The 25,960-nt window shown below is 39.4% G+C and overlaps 2 protein-coding genes across 9 annotated transcripts in view; both read right to left on the reverse strand.

Moving 5' to 3' along the window:
• Positions 1-25,960, reverse strand: part of PCSK6 (proprotein convertase subtilisin/kexin type 6) — a 190,858-nt gene that overhangs the window by 97,761 nt on the left and 67,137 nt on the right. The gene's annotated exons all lie outside the window — the stretch shown is intronic.
• TM2D3 (TM2 domain containing 3) overlaps positions 1-25,960 on the reverse strand; it is a 337,824-nt gene that overhangs the window by 90,768 nt on the left and 221,096 nt on the right. The gene's annotated exons all lie outside the window — the stretch shown is intronic.

Here is a 25,960-nt window from a genome sequence, read left to right on the forward strand (position 1 = left end):
AAAAATAGCAATTTATGTGTTAGAAAATAAAAGAACTCAATCAAAAAATAAAAATCAGTCTGAGCTGTGGGAGGGAGATGAGGTGGCTTCCAGGGGTTGAGAGGGTGGAGCTGGGACTCAGGCTGAAGCTGTGTTGGCTGGCGACCCCGTAGTTCCCGGGCTGAAATCTGAAACTGGCCCCATTCAGGGAGAGCAAGGAGAGCGCAAAGGAAGAGGCAGATTGCTCTGGACTGCCAGGAGTTGTGACGGCTCCAAAACGGCTGTGCATTCCACTGCCTCCGCCTGCTCTCCAGAGGGACAGGGCAAAAAGCCGAGCTCTTCAGGGAGGAATCAGGGGGACCAATTAAACACCTGGAAGCCAGAGGGGGCGGCAGGGGATGCTCAGTGAGGTATGGAGACTGGCAGAAGGAGAGGGAAGGAGTGGAAATATTTCTTCTGAACAGAACCTGAGAAGTAGCTACAGCTACTCCACAACAAAGGATAAAAGGGCCACATCAAGGTGGGTAGGAGAGGCAGGGACATGGTCTCGCCAAACCCACCCCACCCCCCACTGCCAGCATGGAGACCCACAGTCTGGAGGGATCTCACAAATACATAACTTCTCCCTGAGGAGCCAGAGGGTTGTTGTCCCATGTCAGGTACCCCAACCTTGGGGATCTGCCATAGAGAGACAAGCCCCCCATATGTCTAGCTTCGAAAACCAACAGGGCTTTTTTACTTTTTGGCTGTGCCGCAGCATGCAGGATCTTAGTTCCTTGACCAGGGATTGAACCCGTGCCCCCTGCAGTGGAAGTGCAAAGTCCTATTTGCAAAGCAGAAATAGAGACAGAGATATAGAGAACAAACTTATGGATACCAAGGGGGAATGGAGGGATGGGATGAATTGGGAGATTGGGAGTGACATATATACACTATTATGTATAAGATAGATAACTAATGAGAACCTACTGTATAGCACAGGGAACTCTACTCAATGCTCTGTGGTGACCTGAATGGGAAGGAAATCTAAACAAGAGGGGATATATATATATATATATATATATATATATATATATATATATATATTACTGATTCACTTTGCTGTACAGCAGAAACTAACACAACATTGTAAAGCAACTATACTCCAATAAAAATTTAAAAATAAAAAATAATAATTAAAGAAAAAGAAGGAAATGGGAAGGGGAGCAAGCAGTGTTCCCTACCATAAAGACTCCACTTAAAGGGAATAAAAACCAGTGGGTAATTAACAGTACCTTGAAAATTGATAAACAATTCCCATCCACCCACATACAACTTGTAGTCAATAAAAATGTTTCATTTGGGGGAAAGTGAAAAAAAAATAATTAAGGGGGTTAGTTTTAGCCATTAAGGAGTTTGGGGGTGAGGTGATTCACTTTTGCACCTGAAAATACATTTTCAATAAACCTGAAGACTAAATGTCTTTATTTGATAAAAAAGAAAGAAAGAAAACCAATGGGGCTTATGTCCAGGAGACCATAGGGCTGTAGGGAATGGAGATTCTGCCCTTAAAGGGCTCCCATGAAGATTCACTCGCCCCAGGACCCAGCACAAAAGCAGAAGCTTGAAAAGAGCCTTGACCTTATGTGAAAAAGATTCATTGGAAAATCCTAAAACATCTGCCAAAGGAGCAAAAGCCTGTTGGGAGGCTCTTCAGGGAATGAGGCTGGCAGGTGCCATTTCTGCCCTCTGCCCTCTGACTCTAACCTGTTAGCACCTGTCCTCCCTGGCCCCCCTGCACTGCTGCTGTAGCCCCATCAGAGGCAGCAGGCAAGTGCCGCAGCCCCCCACAGTCCCCCAAAGCCAGTGGGTGCATGCAGCCCACACATGGGATGCCCTTGTGTGCCAGGCTCTGGTGGCCAGAGAGGATTGTGTTTCTGGGGCTAACAGGTCTGAAACAATCAAAGAGGTAGTTCAAGAGACAACCAAGAATGAGGGCAAGTTTAAACAACAAAGTTCATCACCTACAAGGGCCACCCTGTCAAGACTGGGAGAGAGAGCTGTTTCTCCTAAACAGAGACACACACAGAGAGTCAAGCAAAATGAGGAAACAGAGGAATTAGCTCCAAACGAAAGAACAAGATAAAAATCCCAGAAAAAAACCTTAATGAAACAGAGATAATTTACCCAACTACAAGTTCAAAATAATGGTCATAAAAATGCTCAACGAACTTGGGAGAAGAATAGATGAACACAGTGAGAATTTTGACAGACATGAAATATAAGAAGGTACCAGGCAGAAGTCACAAAGCTGAAGAACACAATAACTTAACTGAAAAATACACTGGAGGAGTTCAACAGCAGACCAGATGAGGCAAAGAAAGGATCCGTGAGCAGAAGACAGGGCAGTGGAGCTCACCCAAACAGAAGCAAAAAGAAAAAAGAATTTTTTTAAAAAAGCAAAGATAGCTTAAGGGACCTATGGGACAACATCAAACACAATAACATTCGAATTATAGGGAATGCAAAAAGAGAAAAGAGAGAGAAAGGGGAAGAATATTTATTTGAAGAAATAATGTCTGAAAACTCCCTTACCCTGGGCAGGAAGCAGACATCCAGATCCAGGAATATCAGAGAGTTCCAAACAAGATGAACCCAAAGATACCCACACCAAGACACACTATTATTAAAATGTCAAAAGCTAAAGATAGAATCTTAAAAACAGCAAGAGAAAACCAATTTGTTATATACAAGGGAACCCCCATGAGACTATCAGCAGATTTCTCAGAAGAACCTTTGCAGGCCAGAAGGGAGTGACATGATATATTCAAAGTGCTAGGAAAAAAAACCTTCCAACCAAGAATACTCTACTGGGCAAGGTTATCATTCAAAATTGAAGGAGAGATAAAGAGTTCTCCAGACAAGCAAAAGCTAAAGGAGTTAATCACCACTAAACTGGCCCTACAAGAAATGCTAAAGAGACTTCTTTAAGCTGAAAAGAAATGGAACTAATTGGTAACAAGAAAATAACTGAAAGTGAAAGTATCACTGGTAAGGTAAATAAGGTAAATATACAGGAAAGGAAGTGGGTTAATCACTTATAAAGCTAGTATAAAGATGACACGACTAAAGTAGTAAAAATAACTGTAATAATTAGTTAAGGGATAGATAAAATAACAAGATATAAAAAGTGACATCAAAAACAGAGAGTGTGGGGCTTCCCTGGTGGCGCAGCGGTTGACAGTCTGCCTGCCGATGCAGGAGACACGGGTTCGTGCCCCAGTCCAGGAAGATCCCACATGCCACAGAGCGGCTGCGCCCGTGAGCCACGGCCGCTGAGCCTGCGTGTCCGGAGCCTGGGCTCCGCAATGGGAGAGGCCACAGCAGTGAGAGGCCCGCATACCGCAAAAAAACAAAACAAAACCAAAAAACCATAGAGTGTGGTGGGGGGTAGTGAAAATGTGGTTTTAGAATGCACCCAAATTTAACTTACTATCAACATAAAACAGATTGTTGTATATATAGGCTGTTGTATGTGAGTCCCATGGTACCCACAAAGCAAAAACCTACAGTAGATACACAAAAGATAATAAGAAAGGAATCTAAGCGTAACAATACAGAAACTCATCAAAACACAGGGAAGAAAGTAAGATAACAAGAAAGAAACAGAAAAACTACAAAACAGAAAACAATTAACAAAATGGCAGTAAGTACTGATACATTCCTATCAATATTACTTTAAATGTAAATGGACTAAATTCTCCAATGTTTATCCATAGTTGAATGGATAAACAACAACAACAACAAGACCCAACTATATGCTGCCCTCAAGAGACTCACTTCAGATGTAAGGACAAATACAGACTGAAAGTGAAGGGGTGGAAAAAGGTGTTTCATACAAAGGGAAACCAAAAGAAAGCTGGGGTAACTATACTGGTATCAGACAAAACAGACTTTAAAACAAAGTCTGTAATAAAAGACAAAGATGGGCATTAAATAATGATAAAGGAGTCAACCCAATAATAAGATATAACATTTATAAATATTTATGTATCCAACATAGGAACACCTAAATATATAAAGCAAATATTAACAGACCTAAAGGGAGAAATTGGACAGCAATACAATAACAGTAGGGTGCTTTAATACCCCACTTACATCAATGGATAGATCATCCAGACAGAAAATTAATAAGGAAACATCAGACTTAAATGATGTTTAAAAGATGGACCTAATAAATACAGAACTTTCCATCCCAAAACAGCAGAATATATAATCTTCTCAAGTGCACATGGAGCATTCCCCAGGATAGATCATACGTTAGGCCACAAAACAAATCTAAATAAATTTAAGACTGAAATCATATCAAGTAATGGTATGAAACCAGAACTCAATTACAAGAAGAAAACTGGAAAAATCACAAGTATGCAGAAATTAAACAACATGCTACTGAACCACCAATGGATCAATGAAGAAATAAAAGGAGAAATTAAAAAAAACCTTGAAACAAATGAAAATGAAAATACAACATAACAAAATCTATGGGATGCAGCATAGACAGTTCTAAGAAAGAAGTTTATAGCAATTCAGGCCTACCTCAAGAAACAAGAAAAATTTCTAATAAGCAATCTAACTTTATAACTAAAGAAACTAAAAAAATAAGAAATGAAGCCCAAAGTTAGTAGAAGTGGAGACATAATAAGGACCAGAGTGGAAATAAATAGAGCCTAAAAAGACAATAGAAAAGGTCAATAAAACTGGTTCCTTGAAAACATAAACAAAATTGACAGACCTTTAGCTAGACTCACTAAGAAAAAAGAGAGGGCTTAAATAAACTCATAAATGAAAGAGGAGGCATTACAACTGATATCAAAGAAATACAAAAGATCATGAGACTACTATGAACAATTATACATGAACAAATTGGCCAACTGAGAAGAAATGGATAAATTCCTAGAAACATACACTCTTCTAAGACAGAATCATGAAGCAATAGAAAACTCAAATAGACCAATTACTAGTAGGGAGATTGAATCAGTAATCAAAAAACTCCCAACAAACGAAAGCCCAGAACCAGATGGCTTCACTGGTTAATTCTAGCAAACATCTGAAGAAGATTTAATACCTACTCTTCTCAAACTCTTCCAAAAAAATTAAAAAGGAGGGAATGCTTCCAAACTCATGTTATGAGGCCAGCACTACCCTAATACCAAAACCAGACAAGGACATCAAAAAAAAAAAAAGAAAATTACACAGGCCAACATCCCTGATAAACATAGATGTAAAACTCCTCAACAAAGTATTAGCAAATCAAATTCAGTAATACATTAAAAGGATCATACATCATGATCAAGTGGGATTTATTCCAGGGATACAAGGATGGCTCAACATCTGCAACTCAATCAGCATGATACACAACATGAAGATAAAAATCATATGACCATCTCAATGGATGCAGAAAAAACATTTGACAAAGTTCAACATCCATTTATGATAAAAACTCTCAACCAAGTGGATACAGAGGGAACATGCCTCAACATAATAAAGGCCATATATGACAGGCCCAACAGCTAACCACACTCAACAGTGAAAAGCTGAAAGCTTTTCCCTTAAGATCAGGAATAAGACAAGGATGCCCACTCTGGCCACTTTTGTTCAACATAGTATTGGAAGTCCTGGCCAGAGTGATTGGCAGGAAATAGAAATAAAAGGCATATAAATTTGAAAGGAAGATGTAAAACTATCACTATTGCTGGATGATATGATTTTATATATAGAAAACCCTAAACACTCCACAAAAAAATAACTGTTAGAACCAATAAATTAAGTAAAGTTTCAGGATACAAAATTAATATACAAAAATCTGTTGCATTTTATACACCACCACCAAACTATCAGAAGAGAAATTAAGACTTAATACCATTTACAACTGCATCAAAAAGAATAACACATCTAGGAATAAATTTAACCAAGGAGGTGAAAGACCTGTACATTGAAAACTATAAGACACTGAAGAAAGAAACTGAAGATGACACAAATAAACAGAAAGATATTTCATGTTCATGGATTGGAATAATTAATATTGTAAAGAATGTCCATATTACTCAAAGCAATCTACAGTTCCAATGCAATCCCTATCAAAATTCCAATGACATTTTTCACAGAACTAGAACAAATAATCCTAAAATCTGTATGAAACCATAAAAGCCAAAGCAATCGTAACAAAGAAGAATAAAGCTGGAGGCATCATGCTCCCTGATTTGAAACTATATTACAAAGCTATAGCAATCAATATAGTACGGTATTGCCATAAAAACAGAAACATACATCAGTGGAGCAGAATAGAGAGCCCAGAAATACATCCAATCATATATGGTCAATTTACAACAAAGGAGCCAAGAATATACAATGGGGAAAGCACAATCTCTTCAATAAATGGTATTGGGAAAACTGGACAGCCATATGCAGAAGAACAAAACTGGACAAATATCTTACACCACACACAAAATTAACTCAAAATGGATTAAAAACATGAATGTAAAGACCTGAAATCATAAAACTCCAAGAAGAAAACATAGGTGGTAAGCTCCTTACCATCACTCTTTGGCAATATTTTTTTGGATGTGACTCCAAAGGCAATGGCTACAAAAGTAAAAATAAACAAATGGGACCACATCAAACTAAAAAGCTTCTGCTCAGTGAAGGAAACCATCAACAAAATAAAAAGGCAACCTCCTGAATTGGAGAAGATATTTGCAAATCATCTGTCTGATAAGGTGTTAATATCCTAAAGAACTCATTCAGCTCAATAACAAAAAACCACAATCTGATTAAAAAATGGGAAGAGGATCTGAATAGACGTTTTTCCAAAAAAGACATACAGATGGGCAACAGGCACATGAAAAGATGCTCTATATCACTAGCCATCAGGGAAATGCAAATCAAAACCACAGTGCGCTATTATCATCTCACACCTGTCAGAATGGCTATTATGCAAAGGACAAGAAAAAACAAATGTTAGTGAGGATGTGGAGAAGAAGGATCCCTTGTGTACTGTCGGTGGGAATGTAAATTGGTGCAGCCACTATGGGAAAGAGTACAGAGACTCCTTTAAAAATTAAGAATAGAACTACCATATGATCCAGCAATCCCACTTCTGGATATTTATCCGAAGAAAATAAAAACCCTAATTCAAAAAGATACATGCACCCCATGTTCATTGCAGCATTATTTACAGTAGCCAAGATATGGAAACAACTTAAGAGTCCACTGATGGATGAATGGATAAAGAAGATCTGAGACACATATATAACGGCATATAATCAGCCATTAAAAAGAATGAAATCTGGGCTTCCCTGGTGGCGCAGTGGTTGAGAGTCTGCCGATGCAGGGGACACGGGTTCGTGCCCCAGTCCGGGAAGATCCCACATGCCGTGGAGCGGCTGGGCCCATGAGCCATGGCCGCTGAGCCTGCGCGTCCAGAGCCTGTGCTCTGCAACGGGAGAGGCCATAGCAGTGAGAGGCCCGCGTACCACAAAAAAAAAAAAAAAAAAAAAAAAGAATGAAATCTTGCCATTTGCAACAACAGGGATGGACCTTGAATGTAAGTGAAATGAGCCAGATAGAGAAAGAAAAATACTGTATGATTTCACTTATATGTTGAATCTAAAAACCAAAACAAAACTCTCAGATACTACAGTCCCCCCTTACCCATGCGGAATACATTCCAAGACTTGAAGTGAATGCCTGATACCATGGATAGTACTGAACCCTATATATACTATATATTTTCCTATACATGCATACCTATATCTACGACAAAATTTAACTTATAAATTAGGTACAGGAAGAGATTAACAACATTAAGAATAAAATAGAACAATTACAACAATATACTGTAATAAAAGTTATGTGAAGGGCTTCCCTGGTGGCGCAGTGGTTGAGAGTCCGCCTGCTGATGCAGGGGACACGGGTTCATGCCCCAGTCTGGGAAGATCCCACATGCTGTGGAGCGGCTGGGCCTGTGAGCCATGGCCGCTGAGCCTGCGCGTCCAGAGCCTGTGCTCCGCAACGGGAGAGGCCACAGCAGTGAGAGGCCCGCGTACCGCCAAAAAAAAAAAAAAAAAAAAAAAAGTTATGTGAATGCAGTCTGTCTCTTTCTTGCTCTCTCTCAAAATATCTTATTGTACAAATGTAATGCCTTTTCCATCTTAACTAAGCACTCATCATGCACTGTGGCCATAACTTTTGTAGTTTGAGGTTCAACAGCAAAACTAGCACAAATTTCTTTTCCTTCTTCACAATTACATGGACAGAAGACTTGTTCTTACCGTAGATCTTAGTAACCTCAGCATATGATTTTTTTGTTTCCTTATTAAATCGAGAACTTTCACCTTTTCACTTAAAGGAAGCACTTTACAGCTTCTCTTTGGCATATCCGAATTTCCAGCATCACTATTCCTTGGGCTTTGGGGCCATTATTAAGTAAAATAAGGGTTACTTGAACACAAGCACTGTGTTACTGCGACATCCATCTGATAACTGAGATGACTACTAAGTGCCTAATGGAGGGATATACTAGACAAAGAAATGACTCATGTCCCAGGCAGGGCTGAGCGGGTTGGCGCGAGATTTCATCATGCTACTCTGATGGGCGTGCAATTTAAAACTTATGAATTGTTTATTTCTGGAATTTTCCACTTTGTATTTCAGGCCACAGTTGACTGCGTGTAATTGAAACCACAGAAAGCGAAACCATGGTTAAGGGGGCACTACTGTACAGAGAACAGACTAGTTGTTGCCAGAGGGAAGGGGGTTTGGGGTGGGGGGGAAATGGGTGAAGGGGATCAAGAGGTACAAACTTCCGGTTATAAAGTAAATAAGTCACGGGGATATAACGTACTGCATGGTGAATATAGTCAATAATACTGTACTGCAAATTTGAAACTGCTAAGAAAATGAATCTTAAAATGACAAGAAAAAATAGTTCGTAACACTGTGGGGTGACAGATGGTAACTAGACTTATTGAGATCATTTCACAATGTATACAAATATCGAATCATTATGTTGTACACCTGAAACAGTATAATGTTGTATGTCAATTGTATTTAAATTTAAGAAATCTAGTTCTCTGAAAAACCTATTTTATAGGAAATAGCAAATTTTTCACTAGTCTGATCAAGGGAAGAAGGAGAGATGCCACGAATAAGATTAGGAACAATTATAGCTATAAACATGGAGAATATATTTTTTAATTATGAAAATATGATATAAAATTTGTATGTCATATATTTGAAAATCTGAAGAAATGGATGATTTTCTAGGAAAATTTAACTACTAAAATTCCCTCAAGGAGAAATGTAAAGCCTGAACAGACCTAGCTCTTTAAAGAGTCACCATGTCTGGTCAGACTGATTAATAAGTTCTACCAACATTTCAAAAACCAGGCAATGTCCACAGTATATAAACTGTTTCAGAACACAATAAACGCTAGAAAGCTTCCTAACTCATTCTACAAAACCAGCTTGATGCTGATACCCAGACTCGTGAGGGACATCACAAAAAAAAGAGCAACTGTAGCTCAATCTATCTTATAAATAAAGATGGAAAATCCATGCATAAAATATTAACAACTGAATGCAGCACTGTATTAAAAGAACAATACTCATAATCAAATACAACTCATTCCAAGAATGGAAGGGTGAAATTTCCAGTGTTAGGAAATCTATTACTGAAATTTACTACATTTAAACAGATTAAATAGTAAAGTTGAAAAACAATAAAATCACCTCAATAAATGCTTTTTTTAAAAGCATGTAATAAAATTCAACATTCATTCCTGATCAAAACTCTTAGAAATCTAGGACTATAAAAATTTCCTTAATTTAATAAAGAGTAACTGCAGGAAACCTACAGAAGACACCTACAAATGGTATAACACAGGATCATTCCTGTATATATCAGAAACAAAACAACAACACCTATAGACAACCACTATTAATTATTCATCAGGAGTTCCTATACATTGAAATAAGACATGAAAAAGAAATGACAGTAATTAATATTAAAGGGATAAAAGCCATCATCTACAGACAGCTTTTATTTACACCTGTCTAGAAAAGCCAAGAGAATAAAAAATAATAGCACCAATAGAGTTCATTAAGGTGGCTAGGTACAAAATAACGACACACAAAAATCAAGTTTTTCTATATCCATTTCAATAATAATTAGCAATATAATTTAAAAAAAATCAACCTAGATATAAACCTAACAAGAAATGCATAAGATCAATATGAAGACGGTGATAAAACTATTTTAAATGATGTCAAAGAAGACCTGAATAAATAAAAACATACCATGTTCCTGGGTGGGAAGACTCAATACTGTAAAGATGTCAATTCTCCCCCAATTAATCTATAATTTCCATGTAATCCCAATCAAAATCCCAACAGGATTTTTTATGGAACTTGATAAGTAGATTCTCAAGTTCACCTGAAAGAGAAAATGTGCAAGAATAGCCAAGAAATTTTTGAAAAAGAACCTTAAGAGAAAATTTATCCTATCACTTATCAAAAAAATCTTCTTAAACCATGATAATTTAAAATGAAGTATTATTTAGGGATTAAAAGACTAATGAAACATAATGGAGGAGCCGGTACACATAGGGGAATTTAGTATATAATAAAGGTGGCATGCAGAGATCACTAAATATTAATTCTGGAGAAAAATAAAGTTAGATTTCCCCTTCACAACATTCACAGAAATAAATTCTACACGGATTAAAAAGCTTAACAGAAAAGGCAAAACCATGAAGGTTTCAAGATGAACTATTCTTCTAAAGCTAAGTTTTTAGATGAAATATAAAACAGATTTATTATTTTGGGCTTTTCTAAGCAAGATCCAGAACCCAAGAGTCATAAAGGAAGACTAACAAATGTGACATCATAAAAATTTTAAACAGATTTTTATTGAAATATTACGTATAGAAAAAAGGGCAAAAATCATCAACGTACAGCTCTACAACTTTTTAAAAATTGAAATTTCTCTGAAATGAAACTTCGGGACTTCCAGTTAAACATGTAGGAGTGATCCACTCTCCTCTGTGAAAACAATAAAGATGACACATGCCTCTGTGATTCCCAAGGGCATATGATTTCTCCACAAAGTAGTGATGCACCTCAGGTCCATATGACTGGGGCATGGGTGGCTAGGGGAGTTTGTTTCTTTGCCACACTGTATTGCTTTTATAGCAAAAATGAAAAGCCACCTAAATGCCCATTATTTTAGAAACAGTGATGTCTGACCAGGAATCACACAAACACATCATCTTTCCAAGAACAGGCAGTTTCTGTGGCATGATTTGTTGGAGGAGAAAAAGTGGCAGTCAGATATGCCCCTGTCCCTGCTGTGTCCGCATGTAATGAATTAATGCTAATTTACTGGTGAGGGGAGGGGATCTCTCAGAGATACTGGACTGGCAGACGAGAAGGATCTGGGTTCACAGTGCCTACAGCCTAGCTCACTCCCCCTTCTCTTCCTTCCCACATTTTAGCATCTTACTGGCCTAGAAAGAAAGACCTCAATCCTCTCCAGCCAGTCACTAATCATAACCAGAAAGTGACTAGCATGACACCTCTGCAACAATGCTGCAAAAAATAAGGAAAAAGGGGGCATAACAAGTGCAAGAAAATGATGAAAACTATAAACAAACATTTCTCCATAATATCCAAAATTTAAAGAAAAAATGATTTCTCTATGAAGCAAGAGCTCAAAGAGATACAAGGATTCCATGAAGAAATAACAAGACAAAAGCAAGAGGCCCAAAGTGTGTTCATCCTCAGGAAAGAAACAGATGGAAAAAATTAAAGACTTTTAGAAATGAAAGCCATATTAGGGTTTTCTCTAGGGAGAAAAAGGCACTGGGGAAACTGTCAGAGACACAGAGGACAAGCCTGAGGAAAAATAAAATAGAAAAGAAATAAGTTAATATGTTTAGAAAGAGATATAGAATTCAGGAAATAGAGATCCAATATATGTATAAGTGGTACACAGGGAGCACAGAACTGAACATATATAGCTAAAAATATTCAAAAATCATGACAAGAAAATTTGCCTAAAATTTTAAAATACCCAGATCTTTTTAAGGATACTGCATCCCAAGAACAGCTGCTATAGAATAATCCTCAGCCAGAGGTGGCCCAGCAAAGCTACTGGACTTCAAGGATAAAGGAAGAATCCTATCCAAGCCAAAAAGTCATCACCTACAGGGGGAAGAAGTTGGGCTGGCTTCAAACTCTTCCAAGCAACAATGAATCCAGAAGACAAACAGGTGATGTTTACCAAGGTCTGTAAGGCTGTAATATATAAAAGATATAATTCAGGTATAAAGGCAACCTTGAGAACTTCTCAAAGATGAAAGAAAACAACACCTGTTGGCCCTTCTTGAAAACGTTACTGGGTGGCAAAATCCAGGGAATTAAGAAATGAATCAAAATAAATTACTCAGGAATGGAAAAACTGTGCTGAAAATGATGGTGGTGACCAAGACTAAAAAACTGTGAGAATCATAGTGACAGACGGTTAATACTGAACCCCGACAATGCAAAAACAACATCAAAGAAAATAAACAAAAACCCTAGGGACTTCCCTGGTGGTCCAGTGGTAAAGAATCCGCCTTCCAATGCAGGGGATTGGGATTGACATATATAAACTAATATGTATAAAATAGGTAACTAATGAGAACCTGCTGTATAGCACAGGGAACACCACTTCACCGTACAGTAGTAACTAACACAACATTGTAAAACAACTATACTCCAATAAAAAAAAAAAGAAGCAAGAAAAAAAATGCAGGGGATGCGGGTTTGATCCCTGGTCAGGGAACTAAGATCCCATATGCCGTGGGGCAACTAAGCCCGCGAGCCGCAACTACTGAGCTCCCATGCCTCAACATGAGAGCACACGTGCCACAAACTACAGAGCCCACGTACTCTGGAGCCTGCACACTACAACTAGAGAGGAGAAAATTTACACAACACAACTAGAGAGAAGCCCGAGTGCTGGAACCAGAGAGAAGGCTGATCACCACAATGAAGAGGCCGCATGCCGCAACTAAGATCCGACACAGCCAAAAATAATAAAAGAAAATTAAAAAAAAAAACTAATATTGAGGTGTGGGGTGAAGAAGTGAGAACAAACTGAAGTAAATGCTAATTACTCAATATGGGAAATATGTAACAACAACAAAAAAATGTAACCCTGGCCTCTTAAAGACTGTCACAATCTTGGGGCTTTGTTTTTTTCAATAAAAGAGGGATACTTGAGAAAATATCTCATTATAAGGAAGTATTTATGTGAAGTTCAGCAATTCCTTCCCTTTAAACTTGTTTCTTTTTCTTCTGTTAAATTCACATAAACCAAATAAATTAAGCATAAAGCATAAACAAATAAAATTAAACATAGAATTAAATCTGAAGTTCGGCAATATTCAGTTTGACTTACTTTCTCTTGTGTTAAGTTTGCATAAAATTAAACTTAGTATATTTTACTGAAAACAAGTACAGATCTTCCTCGACTTATGATAGGGTTACATCCTGGTAAATGAATCATAAGTTGAAAATATTAGCCCAGCCTACCCTAAACATGCTCAGAACACTTACATTAGCCTACAGTTGGGCAAAATCATCTAAAACAAAGCCTATTTTACAATAAAATGTTGAATATCTCATGTAATTTATTGAATACTATACTGAAAGTGAAAACAGAATGGTTTATCAGTTGTTTGCCCTTGTGATTGTGTGGCTGACCAGGAGCTGTGGCTGTCACTGCCGAGCATCATGAGAGAGTACTGTACTGCATATCGCTAGCTCAAGGAAGCAGCAAAATTCAAGATGCAAAGTAGGGTTTCTACTGAATGTGTATCACTTTCACACCATAGTAAAGTCGAAAAATCATAAGTCAAACCATCATGTATCAGGAACCATCTGTATAGTATGATCAAATGTTAAAGAAATAATACTGTCCATCCATCTATCCATCCACCCGTCCATCCACACTTCGTATATACGGTTTAAAGATTTTTGTTGAAGAGCAGAAACTAAGAGCTGGGGCCTGAAGTCAGCTTGGTTTGATCTTTGGCAAAAGTTACATAACCTTTCTGGCCCTTACCTGTGAAATGGGGATAAAAGTAGCATCAATGACATAGTGTTTTGTAAAGATTACATAAGACAATACATACAGAGACCTTAGATCAGTGCTTGTGATCTAGCAAGAGCTCAGTAAGTACTGGTTATTCCTGCTTTCACCAGGATCCAGATGATATTTTACCTTCCTTGTGCTCTTCTGCACTTTGATACAGCATTATATATATTTTGGAGTTATCTGGACTTATTAGTAATGTTCTAGCAAGCATATTATTTTAAATACATAATTTGGACAGTTCTACTACTTTCATTCGATTTATTTTTATGTGATAAAACATGTAAGAAACATGCAATTCTACAAAGAAATCTGGTAGAAAAAATTACTCCATTTGTATAAATATATAGTCAAACTTTTAGGAGCCCATCTGTGGTGATTTTAAACCATAACCACAAGTCTTTGACACTTTTCCGTTCAAAAGGTGCAGCCTAATTTCTCTCCCCTTGAGTGTATGTAGAATTCATTTCTAAAGAATAGAGTATGACCTAAGTGACAGTATGTTACTTCTAAGACTAAGTCATAAGAAAAACATTGCTGCTTCCTCCTGGTTCTCTCTTTGAATCACCTGCAATAAGGGAAGCTGGCTACATGCCATGGGGACACTCTAAGAACTCCATGAAGAGATACACATGTTGAGGAAACAAGGCCTCCTGCCAACAGCCAACAAGGAACTGAGGACTTTAGCCAACAACAAAGAAGTGACCCATCTTGGAAATGGATACTCCAGTCCCAGCCAAGCCTTCAGACTACAGTCACAGCCAAACTCATGTGTGACCCTCAGCCAGAATCACTCATTTAAGCCACCATCTGTGCTAGATAACAAATGTTTGAGTAACTGTCATGCAGCAATAGATAACTAATACACCATCTAACTGGTAAAGAAACAGAAACCATGTTTTAGTGTCAGTAATGGCAGAGTAGCTTCTATCACACTAACTCTTCTAAAAGTAGTAACTATAAACCCTGGACTAAATACCTATTTAAGAAAACACCACCTTTTTAAGGGCATTGGAAAGCTACCATAAGAAGGCAGGGGCAGGCAATTCAGTTCTTAAAAGAGCAACAATACTGGGTATGATGTGAGTTTATACTTTTCCTCTGAGGGAACTCCCCATTTCTCTTGATGCAGAGAAGCTAGAACTCCATCAGAAAAATGCAATCTTATTCTCCTGGGGAGTCGTGGGATGGAGTCTGGGATTGTTAGAGCAGGTGGAAATCGAGAGAAATCCTAGAAAGGAGAGAGCTACAGAAGAGGACATACTGAAACTTCCCTCAAACACTCAGCTAACCGCTGGACTAAACACGTTTGGGCAACTCTCTAAGAAGTCCAGGAGGAAAGGAAGAGCTGGAGGCTGAATGAGTGAGTGAGCAGATGTTCCAGCTGCTGCCCATTGCAGGGCAGTCAATTTGGAGTTTGAGTCTTGCCAAGTTAGAGGTGTTGGCTAAACACTTCAGTCTTTCCGCTGAAATACCAAAAGGGTCACACTACCTAAGAGTAAAGATTATGTGCTTGGGCTAAAGGATTTTCTCTAAGGCTAAGGACAAATCAGAAAGAGATCAATCCTAAAAAAAAGGAAAAATCAAGCCTCCATAAGTTCAAACTGAACCGACTGCAAGAACAAAACTCAACAGTATTCAAGGATAATAGGATCAAGAGTCCCCACAATGTAGCATAACAATGTCCGGTGTACAATAAAAAATTACTTGACATGCGCAAATGTGCACGTTGTAAAAAGAAATATCGATGATTGAAAACATACCCACATTCCCTATTTATTCCTCCCCGCACCTTTGGTATCCATAAGTTTGTCTTCTATGTCTGTGAGTATATTTCTGTTTTGATAATAAGTTCATTTTTATCATATTTATAAAAATTCCACATATGAGTGATATCATATGATATTTGTCTTTGACTTAAAATTGGAAATTTGGGATTAACAGGTACACACTATATATAAAATAGATAAACAACAAAGACCTACTGTATAGCACAGGGAACTATATTCAATATTTTGTAATAACCTATAATGGAAAATAATCTGAAAAAGATGTATATGTATATATGTGTGTATAAATACACACACATATGAATCACTTTGCTGTACACCTGATAAACAACTATACTTCAATTTTTAAAAAAAGAAACGGGGCGGAGTCAAGATGGCGTACTAGAAGGATGTGGAATTAGTGGCTCCGCACAACTAGGGCACCTACGAGGCACCCATGGGGGACCACGGACACCTAAGGGGACGGGAGGAACCCCCAGCGACCGGGTAGGACATGGGACGTGAGGGGAGTGAAGGGGGAGGTGAAGTGGAGGCAGGACGGGACTGGTGCCCCTGAGGGGTGGCTGGGGGAGGGGAAGAGATCCCACGCCCGAAGGGGGAAATTAGGGAACCACGGGGAGGGCAGAGGAACAAAAGAGAGCGTGGCCAGGTTTCCCCTGCCCACTTGGGCTCCCGGGAGGCTGCTGAAATCCTGGGCCTGATCCTCTGCCCACCTAGGCCCCCTCCAGCCACGTGGGTCCTGAGGGAGTGGGAGGGAGGGAAGGGGGAGCAAAAGTAAAGGCCAGACCTCCGGGACCGGCACCCCTGAGCAGTGGCTGGGGGAGGGGAAGAGTTCCTACACCCAGCGGGACCCACCCATGGTTAGGGGTCCCGCTGCGAGGGGGCAGACCCTGGGGGAGATGGTGGGGGAGGGGCGTGAAGGAACGGAAGGGAACGCGGCCAATGCTTTCCCTGTCCACTTAGGCACGGGGAAGCCTGCTGGGCTCCCGGGCCTAATCCTCTGCGCTCAGAGCCTCCCTCCTGCCTGCAGAGCCCAAGCCTCGTCCCTACACCCCCACCCAGGTCCCTACCTCTACACTCGGAGACGCCCTCTGAGACCCCCTCCAACGGGCTGGGCCTAAACTCCACCCACAAACCCTCACTCAGGGCCCTACCTCCAAACTCTGGAACCCCACACTCCAGAGGCCCTCCTTTCGACTTGCTGCCTCTCCCCTTTCACTCAGGTCCTAAGCAGAGGCCCCGCCCCACGCTCAATCATCACCCCTCCCACCCGCCGAGGTCCTGCCCCACCCTAAACCCCACCCCTGCCTAAGTTCCACCACCCCCACCCCCACCCCAAACACCCCCATACCCAAGGCTTTTTTTTTTTTCTTTTTTCCTCTTTTACACTGGGATTCTGTTTTACCTTGTTGATTCACTGTTGTTGATTCTTTTATATTTTTATTTTTCCTAATAAATCTTTTATTCTTCTAATTTTATTTTACTCTTTATACTTTGTTAGTGATCTCTCCTTTTGGCTTTTTGCCCCCACCCACCCTTTCTTTTCTTTTTTCTGCTGTGGTTTTATTTCACTTTGTTGCAGCTGTTTCAATTATAGTTTTATTTTTCCTAATATATTTTTTATCCTAATTTTATTTTATTTTTTATTTTTTTTTTTGCGGTACGCGGGCCTCTCACTATTGTGGCCTCTCCCGTTGCAGAGCACAGGCTCCAGACACGCAGGCTCAGTGGCCGTGGCTCATGGGCCTAGCTGCTCTGCGGCATGTGGGATCTTCCCGGACCGGGGCACGAACCCGTGTCCCCTACATCAGCAGGTGGACTCTCAACCACCGCGCCACTGTTTTTTATTGTTGATATTGTACTGCTCCTTTCTTTCTTTTTTTTTTTTTTTTTAACGTGCCATGAAGCTTGCCAGATCTTGGTTCCCAGGCCGGAAGTTAGGCCCGAACGCCTGTGGTGGGAGCTCTGAGTCCACACCACTGGACTAACAGAGAACCTCAGACCCCAGGGAATATCAATTGGAGTGCAGCCTCCTGAAGGTCCTCATCTCAGCACCAAGACCCAGCTCTATCTAACTGCCTGCAAACTCCAGTGCTGGACGTCTCAGGCCAAACAACCAGCAAGACAGGAATACAGCACCACCCATCAAAAAAAAAAAAAAAAATGAAGCAACAAAAAAATATGTTACAGATGAAGGAGCAAGGTAAAAACCTACAAGACCAAATAAGTGAAGATGAAATAGGCAACCTACCTGAAAAAGAATTCAGAGTAATGATAGTAAAGGTGATCCAAAATCTCGGAAACAGAATGGAGAAAATACAAGAAACACTTAACAAGGATCAGGAAGAACTAAAGAGCAAACAAACAATGATGAACAACACAATTACTGAAATTAAAAATACTCTAGAAGGAAACAGTAACAGAATAACTGAGGCAGAAGAACGGATAAGTGAGCTGGAAGATAAAATGCTGAAAATAACTGCCAGGGAGCAGAATAAAGAAAAAAGAATGAAAAGAATTGAGGACAGTCTCAGAGAACTCTGGGACAACATTAAACGCACCAACATTCGAATTATAGAGGTACCAGAAGAAGAAGAGAAAAAGAAAGGGGCTGAGAAAATATTTGAAGAGATTATAGCTGAAAACTTCCCTAACATGGGAAATAGTCAAGTCCAGAAAGCACAGAGAGTACCATACAGGGTAAACCCAAAGACAAACACGCCAAGACACATATTAATCGAACTATCAAAAATTAAATTCAAAGAAAAAATATTAAAAGCAGCAAGGGAAAAACAACAAATAACATACGAGGGAATCTCCATAATGTTAACAGCTGATCTTTCAGCAGAAACTCTGCAAGCCACAAGGGAGTGGCAGGACACGTTTGAAGTGATGAAAGGGAAAAACCAACAACCAAGATTACTCTACCCAGCAAGGATCTGATTCACATTCGATGGAGAAATTGAAACCTTTACAGATACACAAAAGTTAAGAGAATTCAGCACCACCAAACCAGCTTTACAACAAATGCTAAAGGAACTTCTTTAGGCAGGAAACACAAGAGAAGGAAAAGACCTACAAAAACAAACCCAAAACAATTAAGAAAATGGTAATAGGAACACACATATCAATAATTACCTTAAATGTAAGGTAATTATTAAATGCTCCAACCAAATGACATACACTGGCTGAATAAATACAAAAACAAGACCCATACATATGTTGTCTACAACAGACCCACTTCAGACCTAGAGACACATACAGACTGAAAGTGAGGGGATGGAAAAAGATATTCCATGCAAATGGAAATCAAAAGAAAGCTGGAGTAGCAATTCTCATATTAGACAAGATAGACTTTAAAATAAAGACTATTACAAGAGACACAGAAGGACACTACAAAATGATCAAGGGATCAATCCAAGAAGAAGATATAACAATTGTAAATATTTATGCACCCAACATAGGAGCACCTCAATACATAAGGCAAATGCTAACAGCCATAAAAGGGGAAACCAACAGTAACACAATCATAGTAGGGGACTTTAACACCCCACTTTCACCCATGGACAGATGAACCAAAATGAAAATAAATAAGAAACACAAGCTTAAATGATACATTAAACAAGATGGACTTAAAAGATATTTATAGGACATTCCATCCAAAAACAACAGAATGCATTTTCTTCTCAAGTGCTCATGGAACATTCTACAGGATGGATCGTATTTTGGGTCACAAATCAAGTCTTGGTAAATTTAAGAAAACTGAAATCGTATCAAGTATCTTTTCCAACCACAGTGCTATGAGACTAGATACCAATTACAGGAAAAAATCTGTAAAAAATACAAACACATGGAAGCTAAACAATACACTACTAAATAACTAAGAGATCACTGAAGAAATCAAAGAGGAAATCAAAAAATACCTAGACATAAATGACAATAAAAACACAACGACCCAAAACCTATGGGATGCAGCAAAAGCAGTTCTAAGAGGGAAGTTTGTAGCAATACAATCCTACCTCAAGAAACAAGAAACATCTCAAATAAACAACCTAACCTTACACCCAAAGCAATTAGAGAAAGAGGAACAAAAAGACCCCCAAAGTTAGCAGAAGGAAAGAAATCATAAAGATTAGATCAGAAATAAATGAAAAAGAAATGGAGGAAACAATAGCAAACATCAATAAAACTAAAAGCTGGTTCTTTGAGAAGATAAACAAAATTGATAAACCATTAGCCAGACTCATCAAGGAAAAAAAGGGAGAAGACTCAAATCAGCAGAATTAGAAATGAAAAAGAAGTAACAACTGACACTGCAGAAGTACGAAGGATCATGAGGGATTACTAGAAGAAACTATATGCCAATATTATGGACAACCTGGAAGAAATGGACAAATTCTTAAAAAAGCACAGCCTTCCAGAGTGAACCAGGAAGAAATAGAAAATATTAACAGACCAATCACAAGCACTGAAATTGAAACTGTGATTAAAAATCTTCCAACAAACAAAAGCCCAGGACCAAATAGCTTCACAGGCAAATTCTATCAAACATTTAGAGAAGAGCAAACACCTATCCTTCTCAAACTCTTCCAAAATATAGCAGAGGGAGGAACACGCCCAAACTCATTCTATGAGGCCACCCTCACCCTGATACCAAAACCAGAGAAGGATGCCACATAGAAAGAAAACTACAGGCCAGTATCACTGATGAACATAGATGCAAAAATCCTCAACAAAATACTAGCAAACAGAATCCAACAGCACATTAAAAGGATCATACACCATGATCAAGTGGGGTTTATCTCAGGAATGAAAGGATTATTCAATATATGCAAATCAATCAACGTGATACACCACATTAACAAATTGAAGGAGAAAAACCATATGATCATCTCAATAGATGCAGAAAAAGCTTTTGACAAAATTCAACACCCATTTATGATAAAAACTCTCCAGAAAGTAGGCAGAGAGGGAACCTACCTCAACATAATAAAGGCCATATATAACAAACCCACAGCCAACATCATTCTCAATGGTGAAAAACTGAAACCATTTCCTCTAAGATCAGGAATAAGACAAGGTTGTCCACTCTCATCACTGTTATTCAACATAGTTTTGGAAGTTTTAGCCACAGTAATCAGAGAATAAATAGAAATAAAAGGAATCCAAATCAGAAAAGAAGAAGTAAAACTGTCCCTGTTGCAGATGACATGATAGTATACATAGAGAATCCTAAAGATGCTACCAGAAAACTACTAGAGCTGATCAATGAATTTGGTAAAGTAGCAGGATACAAAATTAATGCACAGAAATCTCTGGCATTCCTATACACTAATGATGAAAAATCTGAAAGAGAAGTAAGGAAACACTCCCATTTACCACTGCAACAAAAAGAATAAAATACCTAGGAATAAACCTACCTAAGGAGACAAAAGACCTGTATGCAGAAAACTATAAGACATGGATGAAAGAAATTAAAGATGACACAGACAGATGGAGAGATATATCATGTTCTTGGATTGGAAGAATCAACATTGTGAAAATGACTATACTACCCACAGCAATCTACAGATTCAGTGCAATCCCTATCAAACTAACAATGGCATTTTTCACAGAACTAGAACAGAAAATTTCACGATTTGTATGGAAACACAAAAGACCCCGAATAGCCAAAACAATCCTGAGAAAGAAAAACGGAGCTGGAGGAATCAGGCTCCCAGAATTCAGACTATACTACAAAGCTACAATAAACAAGACAGTATGGTACTGGCACAAAAGAAGAAATATAGATCAATGGAACAGGATAGAAAGCCCAGAGATAATCCCATGCACATATGGTCGCCTTATCTTTGATAAAGGGGGCAAGAGTATACAATGGAGAAAAGACAGCCTCTTCAATAAGTGGTTCTGGGAAAACTGGACAGCTACATGTAAAAGAATGAAATTAGAACACTTCCTAACACCATACACAAAAATAAACTCAAAATGGATTAGACACCTAAATGTAAGGCCAGACAGTATAAAACTCTTAGAGGAAAACATAGGCAGAACACTCTATGACATAAATCACAGCAAGATCCTTTTTGACCCACCTCCTACAGAAATGAAATAAAAATAAACAAATGGGACCTAGTGAAACTTAGAAGCTTTTGCACAGCAAAGGAAAACATAAACAAGACGAAAAGACAACCCTCAGAATGGGAGAAAATATTTGCAAATGAAGCAACTGACAAAAGATTAATCTCCAAAATATATAAGCAGCTCATGCAGCTCAATATCAAAAAAACAAACAACCCAATCCAAAAATGGGCAGAAGGCCTAAACAGACATTTCTCCAAAGAAGATATACAGACTGCCAACAAACACATGAAAAGATGCTCACATCACTAATCATTAGAGAAATGCAAATCAAAACTACAATGAGGTATCACCTCACACCGGTCAGAATGGCCATCATCAAAAAATCTACAAACAATAAATGTTGGTCAGAGTGCAGAGAAAAGGGAACCTCTTGCACTGTTGGTGGGAATGTAAATTGATAAAGCCACTATGGAGAACAGTATGGAGGTTCCTTAAAAACTAAAAATAGAACTACCATACGATACAGCAATCCCACCACTGGGCATATACCTTGAGAAAACCATAATTCAGAAAGAGTCATGTACCACAATGGTCACTGCAGCGCTATTTACAACAGTCAGGACATGGAAGCAACCTAAGTGTCCATCGACAGATGAATGGATAAAGATGTGGCACATATATACAATGGAATATTACTCAGCCATAAAAACAAATGAAATTAAGTTATTTGTAGTGAGGTGGATGGACCTAGAGTCTGTCATACAGAATGAAGTAAGTCAGAAAGAGAAAAACAAATACCATATGCTAACAGATATATATGGAATCTTAAAAAAAAATGGTTCTGATGAACCTAGGGGCAGGAGAGGAAAAAAGACACAGATGTAAAAATCGACTTTAGGACGCGGGGATGGGGAAGGGTACGTTGGGACGAAGTGAGAGAGTAGCACTGACATATATACACTACCAAATATACAATAGATAGCTAGTGGGAAGCAGCTGCCCTGCACAGGGAGATCAGCTTGGTGCTTTGTGACCACCTAGAGGGGTGGGATAAGGAGGGTGGGAGGGAGACAAAAGAGGGAGGGGATATAGGGATATACATATGCATGTAGCTGATTCACTCTGTTATACAGCAGAAACTAACACAACACTGTAAAGCAATTATAGTCCAACAAAGATATGAAAAAAGAAAAAAGTGAAGAAGGCATTCCACAGGAAAAAGAAAAAAAAGAAACATACCCACAAATGACTTAGGTATTGGAATTAGTATAAAAGACTGTAAAATAACTCATAAGTATGTTAAAGAGTCCAAAGTAATATATAGGTATAATGGGTGAAGAGAAGTGAAATGTAAGAAAAGATTTGAAAATATTAAAAAAAAAAGCCAAATGGACATCACAGAACAGAAAAGCACAATATCTGAGTAGAAAAGAAAAAAAAAAATCATTTGGAATCAACAACAGATTGGACACAACAAAAGAAAGGATTAGTGAACCTGAAGAAGACAGTGCAAAAGAAATTATCAAATTGGAAGCACACAGATAAAAAAAGATTTTAAAAAATGAACACAGCCTCAACCTGTGAGGAATATCAAGCAATCTAACAAGTATAATTGGTGCCCAAAGAGAAAAGAGAGGAAACAGGATTGTAAAAAGTACTGACAGAAATTTTTCCAAATTTGATTTAGAAAAGAAGTAATATGAATAATTACCCAGGAGGAAGCACAGCTAACCCCAAGCTGGAGCAATATGAAAGAAATTACACCAAGGGACATTATAGTCACAGACAAAGCACAGATAGAAAAAAAAAAAAAAAAAAAGTTGCCAGAGGAACAAATCACGTTACATAAAGGGGAACAACAATAAGGTAAGTATGACAACTGACTCATCATCAGAAACAATGGATGCCAGAGACAATGGAATAGCATCTTTAAAGAGCTGAAAGAAAAACATGTCAGCCTAGAATTCTATGTTCAGTAAAATTGTTTTCAAAAATGAAGATGAAATTTAGATAAATTTCACCTAAAAGCTAAGATGACTTCTTGCCAGCATACCTACATGTAAAGAAATACTAAAATACTAAAAGAAATTCTCAGGCTGAAGAAAAATTGAAGCCAGTCAGAAGAAATATGAAGCCAGAAAATAAGGAAGAGCACTGGGACTGATAAACATGTAGGTAAGTATATTTCTTTCCATAAGTATTTTTAAGCCAACTGTTTAAATAAGAATAAACATTGGGTTTATAATATATGAAGTAAAACACAAAAACAACGGCATAAAGAACAACAGTGAGTGTGAACTCAAATAATGTTTTAGGTTTATATACTATATGTGAAGTGGTATAATATTAATTCCACATAGATTGGAATAAATTAGGATATCCATTTTAATCTCTTGAAGAACAACTTTAAAAATAAAAAAGGTATAAAAAAGTAGAGCTCATGGTCACACCAGGGGCATCTCAGAGAAATTCCCTGCTCTGTGTCAACATGTGGAGAGAGAAGCTATGTTAGAGGTGCCTGAAGGCTGCCCTGACCAGGGGTGGGCTTGGAGGGAGGGGCAGGAAGAGGTGCGGCTGCCTGTATTGAGAGGCTACAGCTGTATGCAGCAGCCTTGGAGACGTGGCTGTTACGGGTTCCCTGGGTCAATGCCAACCTCAAGCCCACGCTATGTCTCCATTGCAAACCCAACCCTGTGTCACAGACAGTTTATACCCGCTGTCCAAGGACACAGAGCCAGTGGGTGGTGGGAATGGAACTGGTACCCAGGTCAGCCAGGGAGACTTCTCGTGGCTCTTCACTCATCAAGAGCTCCAAGGAGAACTTACACATCTCAACGTAAAAGAACTATCCACGAAGGAGTGAGGCCAGGTGACAGTCTCCTGATCTGTTCTGCAGGACACGCCCTTGGTGGTTAATGATGGCTGGTTAAATCCCAGCCACTTCAAAGGTTTCCAAGGGAAACAGCAGGCAGAGGGTCCTAAATAAGTGAAAGTTGGGGACCCTATTTTCAAAACTCAAGAAATTCCCCAAAGACTCGTGACCCAGAGTTCTCCACCTTGTGCTGCTCGTAGTAGAGCTGAGGGAGCTAAACCACCTCCACAAAGGCAAAGCAGCAGAGAAGGCCACACCCCAGGAAGGCATCCCAGCATGGCCATCAGCGTGCGTGTGAGCACCTCCAAACCGAGAGCCAGTGCCCCAAGGCCAAGTGGACGGTCGAGGACAATTCATTGCCCCGGTCACACCTGCTCAGTGCCAGCTCAGTGATGCGCACCTACCAGGCACAGCAGAGGACTTACTGACTTACTGTCTGCCAGTCTGAGTTGTCAATCTGCCAGGCTCAGGGGGCGGGGGCAGGGGCAGGGGCAGGGGCGGGGGGCATGGAAGACGTGTGACTCTTTGCTCTAAAGCCCCATCCTAACAAAAGAAGCTTGACTCACAAATGGAGAAACCAAACAACAGAGCCAGAGACACCCAGGGTCAGGCGTGCTCCTTAAAGGGACCTGGAAGGCTGACCTCCCTCAGTTAACAAGACGAGGGGGGACACCTGGATTTGGGGAGCACTCCGTGGAGCAGAGAGGGCGTGAGAGGCCGTAAGTCATGGGTGGACTGAGCAGAACAGAGCAGCGGGGAGAGGTTTTTGGGGTGAGGCAAATGTTACCAGCTCGTCATAAACAGGGGAGACCGGGCATCTCCGGGGGGCACTATGACAAATGTCCTCTGGCTAAAGCCGAGGGACAGGGCAGGAGCAGTGGGCCAGGATGCTCGAGCGGGAGTTGGGGCCAAGGAAAGGCCTTCGCCCCAAGTGAAAACCGTAAACCCTGCTGGGAGAGTCAGAGGGAGGGCAGGATGGGCAGCAGGAGGGGACCCACGCGGCCTATTAAGACTGGTCTGCTTGACAGTGGTGAGTCAGCAGCCGGACCCACAGGACCCGCG

The sequence above is a fragment of the Orcinus orca genome, chromosome 2 (assembly GCF_937001465.1).
Source record: "Orcinus orca chromosome 2, mOrcOrc1.1, whole genome shotgun sequence".
Lineage (NCBI taxonomy): Eukaryota > Metazoa > Chordata > Mammalia > Artiodactyla > Delphinidae > Orcinus > Orcinus orca.